Source organism: Fukomys damarensis, unplaced genomic scaffold (assembly GCF_012274545.1).
Source record: "Fukomys damarensis isolate Sample0158 unplaced genomic scaffold, DMR_v1.0_HiC HiC_scaffold_39, whole genome shotgun sequence".
Classification (NCBI taxonomy): domain Eukaryota; kingdom Metazoa; phylum Chordata; class Mammalia; order Rodentia; family Bathyergidae; genus Fukomys; species Fukomys damarensis.
This window is the reverse complement of record NW_022900951.1, coordinates 19,882,488-19,891,217: the sequence shown is the minus strand read 5'-3', so window position 1 is coordinate 19,891,217 and position 8,730 is coordinate 19,882,488.

The following is an 8,730-nucleotide window of genomic DNA, read 5'->3' as shown; positions in this document are numbered from 1 at the left end:
TTTTGTGTCAATTTTTCTTCTATTTTTATTTTTTATTAGTGCATGTTTGTAGTACATAATGACATTTGTCATGAGGAGTTGGTACATATAAAAAACATTTTTAAATGACCAGATCAGATTTGAAAGAAAATCAAACAACTTTAACAATATAAAATTATAATTTAAATTAGAAACTCAAAACAATGTTATAAACAGCAGATAGAACCAAAGAGAAAATCAGAGAATTGGAGGACAGGTTTACATAAAGTATTTATTTATTTATTTATTTATTTATTTATTTATTTATTTATTTTTGGTACGGGGATCAAACTCAGGACCTTACGCTTGTGTGGCAGGCGGTGGAACCACTGAGCCAAATCCTGGCCCTACATAAATTATTAATATAGGACAAAAGGCAAAGGATAGAAAGTGTGAATTAGAGTTAGGAGAAATGGAGTATAGTGGGAAGGTCCACCTTCTCCTCCAGCTGGAGTTCCAGAAGGAAGTTCTCCTATGTGGTTGGATCCTTCTCCACTTTTGCTATCAGGGTAGTGCTTGCTTCCAGGAATGAATTTGGGGGTACTGCTTCCTTTTCAATTTCATTAGAGTTTGAGGAGTAGTGGCATTAGATTTTCTCTAAATTTCTTGTAGAATACAGCAGTGAATCCATTAGGGCGTGGGCTTTTCTTTGTTGCAAGGTTTTTAATTACATCCTCGCTTTCACGGACTGATACCAGATTATTTAGAATTTTTATATCTTCTTGATTCAGCTTTGATAACTCATGTGTATGTAGGAATCTGTCCATTTCTTCTGTGTTTTCCGTCTTATTAAATACAAGTTCTTGAAGTAAGTATTAATTATCTGGATTTCTGCAGGATCTGTTGTGATTTCACCCTTTCCATTCCTAATTGCATGGATTTGAGTCTTTTTTTCCCCCTTTTTTGGGTAAGATTGGCCAAGGGTTTGACAATTTTATTTAATTTTTTAAAGAACCAACTCCTCGAGCCATCAATTCTTTGTATGGTTTTGTTAGTCTCCATTGCATTGATTTCTGTTCTGCTCTTTATCATTTTCCTCCCTCATATGAGCTTTGTGCTTGACTTGGTCTTGTTTTTCTAGAAGCTTGAGGTTCAACATGAGGTTATTTATTTGAGCTCACTCTGTTTTTCTTTCTTTTATTTTTTTGAAGCAAAATATTTATTGGTACATGTGAGATATACATGATGATAACATTAATCATAGGGAATTTGTACCTGTACATGATATATTTTGTTTCTTTTTTTCCCATCCCCCCTGTGATCCTTTTCCCCCTCATTACTTACATAGCTTTGTTTCCATTTTTTCCTTCTATTCTCTCTTTTTTCCCTTGTTTTGGCTTGAAATCTACTTTGTCTGCAAATAGAATAGCTACTCCTGCTTTTTTTCTGGTTTCTTGTTGCATGGAGTATTGTTTTTCATCCTCTGATTTTCAGTTTATAAAGTGCTTTTTGAATTAAATGTGTTTCCTGTATGCAGCACATTGTTGGATCTTGCTTCTTGATCCATTCTGCCAGTATATTTCTTTTGACTCCATTAGAAAGGAACAAAGGTAATAAAAGAAAAGAAACTAGGTTTCAGAAATGATGAAAGGTATCAATCTTCAGATGCAGAAATGCAAACAATACTAGGCAGGATAATTACAAATAAATTCACACTTACACACAGAGTGATGAAACTTTACAAGAACAAAAAATAAAAAACTTCACAACACCAAAGACAAGCAGAAGACCTTTCAATAATGGTAGTTGAAAGGCAATGAAATAGCATCTTTTTTTTTTTTTGAGACAAAGTCTTGCTATATAGTTTAGGCTAGAATTCTTAGCAATCCTCCTGCCTCAGCCTCCTGAGTGCTGGAATTACAGACATGTGCTACCATGCCTGACCGGAAACTGAAATTTTATTTATTAATTTTTGAGACAGGGTCTCTCTGTAGAGTTCAGGCTGGCCTTGAAGTCACTACATAGACCAGGCTGGCCTCAAAAACTTGCAGCAATCCTCCTGCCTCAGCCTTGCAAGTGCTGGGATCACAGGTGTGCACTACCACACCCAGTCTTGGAAATTGAAATTTTAAAACAGTATAATTTACAATAGCACTGAAAACATGAAATCCTTAAACAATTCTTGCTAAGTATGTGCAAGGTCTGTATGAAGAAAACTACAAAACATAAATGAAAATTGTCAAAGGTGACCTAAAAAATGATGCTGTACTGCGTTCCTGAATGGGAGACTCAGAGTTAAGACCTCTGAGGCAGGTGGTATAGAGCAGGGGCCCATGATCCCTGCCTTCCAGCGCTATCCTCCTCGGTAATCCCTGCCCTTTGAGTATGGGTTGGGCCTCATCATGCACTTGTAACCCATGCAGGCAAAAATGATGGAATATCCCTCCTGAGCTTGGGCTTTCTCTCGAGTGCTCTTGCACCTCCCTCTGAGGGAAACTGGCTGCCATGCTGTGAGCTGCTAAAATCATGGCACTGAGGCCTCTGGCCAACAGCCAGCAAGGAACGGAATCTTGCCAACAGCGGAGTGAGTTTGGAAGCACCCAGATGAGCCTTCAGATCAGCCTGGCTGACAGTGATTGCAAATACAAATCGGAAACCCTGACTGTGACTTCGTGAGAGATCTTGGAATAGACACCGGGAGCTAAAGAGCACCTGGATTCTTGACCCCCAGGATCTGTGAGAAGATAAATATTTGGTGTTGCAGGTTGCTAAATGTGAGGCTCATAGGTAATCCAATGTTAGTTCTCAAATTGATCCAAGGATTCACTGCAGCCCCAGTGCAAATCTAGAAGTTGTGTGTGTGTGTGTGTGTGTGTGTGTGTGTGTGTGTGTGTGTGTTGTTATTGTTATTGTTGTTACCGGGAACGGAACTCGCTTTCGAGGCAGGTGGTGGAACTAGAATGTTTTCTTGTTTTTTGTTTTTGTAGAAACTGTCAGGCCTACTCTAAAGTTTATATGATAATGTGAAAGGACTATAATAGTCAAAACAACTTTGAAAAAGAAAAATAAAGTTGGAGAACACACAGTATCTGATTTTAAGATGTGCTATAAAACCAGAATAATTAACACATGTGGTACTGGCAAAAGAAGAGACCCAAAGATTCAAAGCCTGGAACAGAGAGTCCAGATACAGACCCACACATACAAGCTCGACTGATTGTTCACAAAAATGCAAAGGTGAGTTTTAAAAAGATAATGTCTTCAACAAATATTGCTGGAGCCAGTGAACATCCTAAACAAACAAACAAACAAACAAGCCTTGTTGTGTGCCCCATGTCATGGACAAAAATGACCTAAAAATGAATCATGGACCTAAATATAAGACCTGAAACAACATTTCTAGAGGAATGCGCAGAAGAAGAGCTTTTTTGTTGTTGTTGTTACTGGAGATTGAACTCAGTTCCTTGCATTTACGAGGCAGGCAGCAGAACCAGTGAGCCAAATCCCCGGCCCAAGAAGAGCTTTTTGACCTAGGTTAGGCCTTTAAAGACTTCTTAGTTCTGACACTAAAAGGACAACCATAAAAAACAGATATATTGGGTTGGGGATTTAGCTCAGTGGGTTCCACCACCTGACTTGAAAGTGCAAGGTCCTGCCTTGAATCCCCCGTACAAAAACAACAACAAGAGAAACAAACCAAAAACGGATACATTGTGCTTCATCCAAAATTAAGAACTGCTTTTTGAAAAACACTGTTAAGAACAGGAGAAAACCCCAAAGCACAGTCTGAGAAAAGCATCTGCAGAACACATATCTGACATTGTTAGGTGTGGTGGCATACTCCTGTAATCCCAGCATTTGGGAGGCTGATGCAGGATTGCCACAAGTTTGAAGCCAGCCTGAAAATGCACAAAATACTTGAATATACAGTTGTTTCTCTGAGGAAGATGTACAAACGGAACCAACCATAGAAGATGTTTCACATAATTGTCATTGAGGAAACACATGTTAGAGTACGGTACACCTATTAGGTTGGAAATGAAAGTTACCCTGCACACAAAGACCATCTGTAGACTCTGTAGACGTCCCAAGTAGATTTATTGGTAATAGCCTGAAACTGAAAGTGCTCATTTGTCGATCAGCAGGTGAATGTATACATTACGGTACACTGAAACAGTGGGGTGATGGACTATGGATATATGGAGCAGTATAAACAAATCTCAAAATAATTTATGTTGAGTGAAAGAAGCCAGGCCCAAAAAGGGCACATGCTGGTAGGGTGGTGTCATGCACCTGTAATCGCAGCACTTGGCAGGCTGAGCCAGGAGGATCACTGAGAGTTTGAGGACAGCCTGGTCCATGTAGTGAGACCCTGTCTCAAAAAACAAACAAAGCAAAACCAGAATAAGGTGAGCTCCAGGTATGAGAAACATTGGTAAGCAATGAATCCAACAACAGCAACTGTTAAATATATGTAGTATGATTGTGACACAAAGAAATTTTGAGTTTTTAATTTTATTTCTTTTATTTCAAAAGTTTATAAGGACACCACCGGTGTATTTCACAAAGACATAAATGTATACACCCCAGCAAAACAAAAAAAATCTTCAAAAATATTCACCCCCAATTATTTACATTTTTTCTAATACAAATTTAGGATGGGGCTGGGGATTTAGATCAGTGGTCTGCCTTGTGAGTGCAGGGTCCTGAGTTGGATCCCTGGTACCAGGAAAAAAGAAAAAAAATATTTAGGATTTCGGTATGTAAATAAATATACATTACTATGTATCTTTCTAGTGCAGCTTACCAACAAAGAGGCTGAACTTGAATTTTTTTCAAGAAGCAATTTTGAGAAACAGGTAAGATATAAAAAGTAAAACCCAGATATTTCAAAAAAAATTAGATACATACATGAGTCACGTGTGATAATATCTTGATGAGCATGCAGGGATGGAAGTAGATAATTTTTACTTTTCATAATTTAAATAGTGCATAATTTCGGATAAGAAATTAAAAATTAGGAATTAGACCTGGGAGGGATGGTGCATGCCTGGAATCCTGGCTCCGCAGAAAGCTGAGACAGGAGGATCGCAATTTCCATCCCAGCCTGGACAATTTAACAAGGCTCTGTCTCAAAATTAAAAAAAAATGTTTGTAAAGACTGGGGACGTAACTCAGTGTGAAGTCAGTCCTGAGTTTGATTCGAAGTTCCGAAAAATAAATTAGAAATTGAACAAATGAAGCAAAATAATAGCAGGATGAAAATAATATACACATCTTATAAATCACAGGGAAAAAAGGGACCCAATTAAAAATAGTCAGAAAAGGGAAAAGAAGTGAAGCATTAAGGACACATAGGAAGGTGGAGAACATAAAATAAGATCAAGAAAAATAAATAACATGAAGAGTAAGCTGTCATAAGCATAAGAGGTTAAAGTTGGCAAAAGACTCATATTGGTCAAAGAAAATAAAATACAGTTATGTGCTGTTTATTAAAGACACATAAATGAAAGCAAAGGTTAATACTAACAATTGGGGAGAGCTACAGCAAGCAAATTCTTCTGAAAAGAAGGCACTGTGGAAATTTTAATAATAGGCAAAGTAGAATGGAAGGCAAGAAACACTTAATAAGACAAAGACGGATATTTTATAATTATGTAATGTATAATTCATAACCATTTATGTTCGCCTCCCAACAGTAGCAAAAATACAGACAGAGGAGCAGGTTGGAACACAAGAGTGCAGAGTAACAAAGGCAAGAAATTTTCTGCCCTGTGAGTATTTCCACCCCACGGGCAGAATAAACTTCTCCTGTGTGCTTCCAGAACATTTTATTATCCGCTGGCTGTGGTGGTGCACGCCTGTAATCCCAGCACTGAGGAGGCTGAGGCAGGAAGATCGCAGCAAGTTTGAGACCAGCCTGGGCTATGTAGTGAGCTCAAGGCCAGCTTGAACTACACAGCAAGACCCTGTCTTGGAAAACAAACAAACAAAAAACCAAACCAACAACAAGCAAGAAACACTCTATTATGACCTTTATAAGGATGGGTGCTTTACATTTTGCCAAAAATTTTACATACCAATGTGTTCACTGTCTTAGGCATTTAAAGTACTTATATTGTTTCTAATCATGGTTTAAAGATTCTTTCACTGATTAAAGAGATTTCCCCATGTTAGTGAGCCGGGGAAAGGCAGAGCAAGAACACAGCTTGACCTGCATCCCTCCTTTTAATGCAGCAGGTGGGCCGAGAGGCGCCCCAGGAATAGTGAGGCGCTGCTCTCCCAAGATGTAGCCGGGCAGCTATGTTTGTTGAGATGGAGGCGGCTGCCTCACTGGCTGCCCCAGCGGTGGAGCTGGGTACCAGGTGTTTGTACTCGCCTGGCTCCTGACTAGTTTGGAGCAGCCTATCCACCTGGCCCCAGGGCTTGCATATACAGCCTTCACCCTGGGCAGCACCCCAGCCCTTTGTCAAATGTTCCATTCTGAGCCAGGGCCTTGCTAAATTGTCCAGGCTGAACTAGAATTTTCGACCCTCCTGCCTCAGCATCTCAGAGTGCTGGGCTTAGCGGGATGCAATCCACCCGGCCCGGCTGTATCCGTCTATGCTTTTCTCACCTGTAAATGACAGTAGCCCAAGATCCAAAACCTACCGTGCCTTGTCTCTTTCTTATGTTCACCTAACCTCACCGAATTAAAAAAATGTTTTCCTTCAAAAAAACTATAGGCTTTCAGGAAGCTGGCCAAACAGTGTGCTGTGTGCCTGTTCTCCCTGACACTGGCGTCTCGGGTAGCTGTGGTGTAATTTACAGGACATGGGCCCTGATAAATTAGGGTGACCTAAACTACAGATACCTGGTTTGCCCACGTTAAGTCTGCACAAGCTCAGCTTGCCCCTGTATAGGTTTGTGTCTCGACCTCACAGTTCCATCCCCACCAACAGCTCCCTGCTCTCTGCGGCTCCTTATTTGCATTCAGTCCCCATCCTAGCCTGTTCTTGTTGCCTGGCAACCACTAATTTGTTCTCCACCTCTAGTTTTGTTATTTCAAGCATGCTATATAGATGGAATCATACAGTATATAATTTTTCCCCTTTGCTTTTTTGAGACAGGGTCTCATTATGTAGCCCAAGCTGGCCTTGAAATCTTGATCCTCCTGCCTCGGCCTTACGATTACAGATGTGTGGCACCAAGAATATATCTTTTTTTGTTGTTGTTTTTTGAGACAGGGTCTTTCTATGTAGTTCAGGCTGGTCTTAAACTCATTATGTAGCCCAGGCTGGCCTTGAACTCATCGCAATCGTCTTGTCTCAACCCTCCTGAGTGCTGGCATCACAGGCGTGTGCCACCATCCCCGGCCTAGCATATAACCTTTTGAGAGTCACTTTTTTTTTTATAACACCCTGAGGTCCGTGCAGGTTGTTGCAAGCATCAATAACTTATTTCCTTTTATTCCCAGGCAGCCATTCTATAGATATACCAGAGCTTGCTCAACCATTCACTTTAGGACACCTGGGTTGTTTCTAGTATTTTGCTTTTACAAATAAAGCCGCTGCAACTATTCGTGCACAGGAATCTTTCTGGACATAAGTTTTCATTTCTTCAGGATAATGTTCACCAATGGGAATATTCTGTAGTATGTTTCGCTTGTTTACTTTTGAAAAAAATTACACTATTTTCCCAGGCATCTTTACCATTTTAAATTCTCACTAGCAGTGTAGGAGCGATCTTGCTCCCTCACTTCCTCACCAGCTTTTTGGATTATTACTGTTTTTTATTTAGCCACCCTCATAGGTGATATTTCAGTGTGGTTTTAATTTGGCTAATAACACTGGACATCTTTTATGTGTTTAGTTTCCATCTGTATATTACCTACAGTGAAACTTCTATACATTCCTTTTGTACATTTTCCAACTTATATTTATATTTTTTTACTTGACTCTTTTTTTTTTGAGTTAGGGTCTTACTGTGTAGTTCAGGCTGACCTTAAGCTCACTATGTAGCCCAAGCTTGCCTTGAACTCACAGCGATCCTCCTGCCTCAGCCTCCTGAGTGCTGCGATTACATGACAACACTGTCTCACTTTTTAAAAAGTTTTCCTGTTGAGTTTTGAGAGTTCTTCATACATTCAAGGCACAAATCCATTGTTGGGCATTGTGGCTACAAATATTTTCTCAGAGTATGTAGCTTGTCTTTCATCCTTTTTTATAGTGAGTGGTGCTAGGGGTCGAACCTGGGCTTTTTGGTCTCTTAACAGGGGCCTTTCATAGTACAAAAGCTAATTTTCACAGAGCCTAATAGATTAACAATTTTGGATTTTTCTTATTGTGTCACGTCTAAGAATTAACATAACTCTAGTTCCTGAAAATTTTCTCTTACATTTTCTTTGAAAAGTTTTATCTTGTGTTTTGAAATTTATGACCAATTTTTTGTGTTTTTGAGACAGGATTTTGCTGTGCAGTTCAGGCTGGCCTTGAACTCGCTATGTAGCCTAGGCTGGCCTTGAACTCATAGTGATCCTTCTGCCTCAGCCTCCCGAGTGCTGGGACTACAGGCATGGGCCACCATGCCTAGCACAACCAACTCTTAATTAATTTTTGTGTACAATTCAGGTTAATTTTTTTGAGGGGGGCTATAACTTTCCAATCAGGCAGGCACTGTGTGTAAAAAAGACTATGCTAATCTCCCTCCATTGAACTGCTTTTGCACTTTTGTAAATGATACATACATGCATATATATATATATATACATACATACATGCATATATATATATA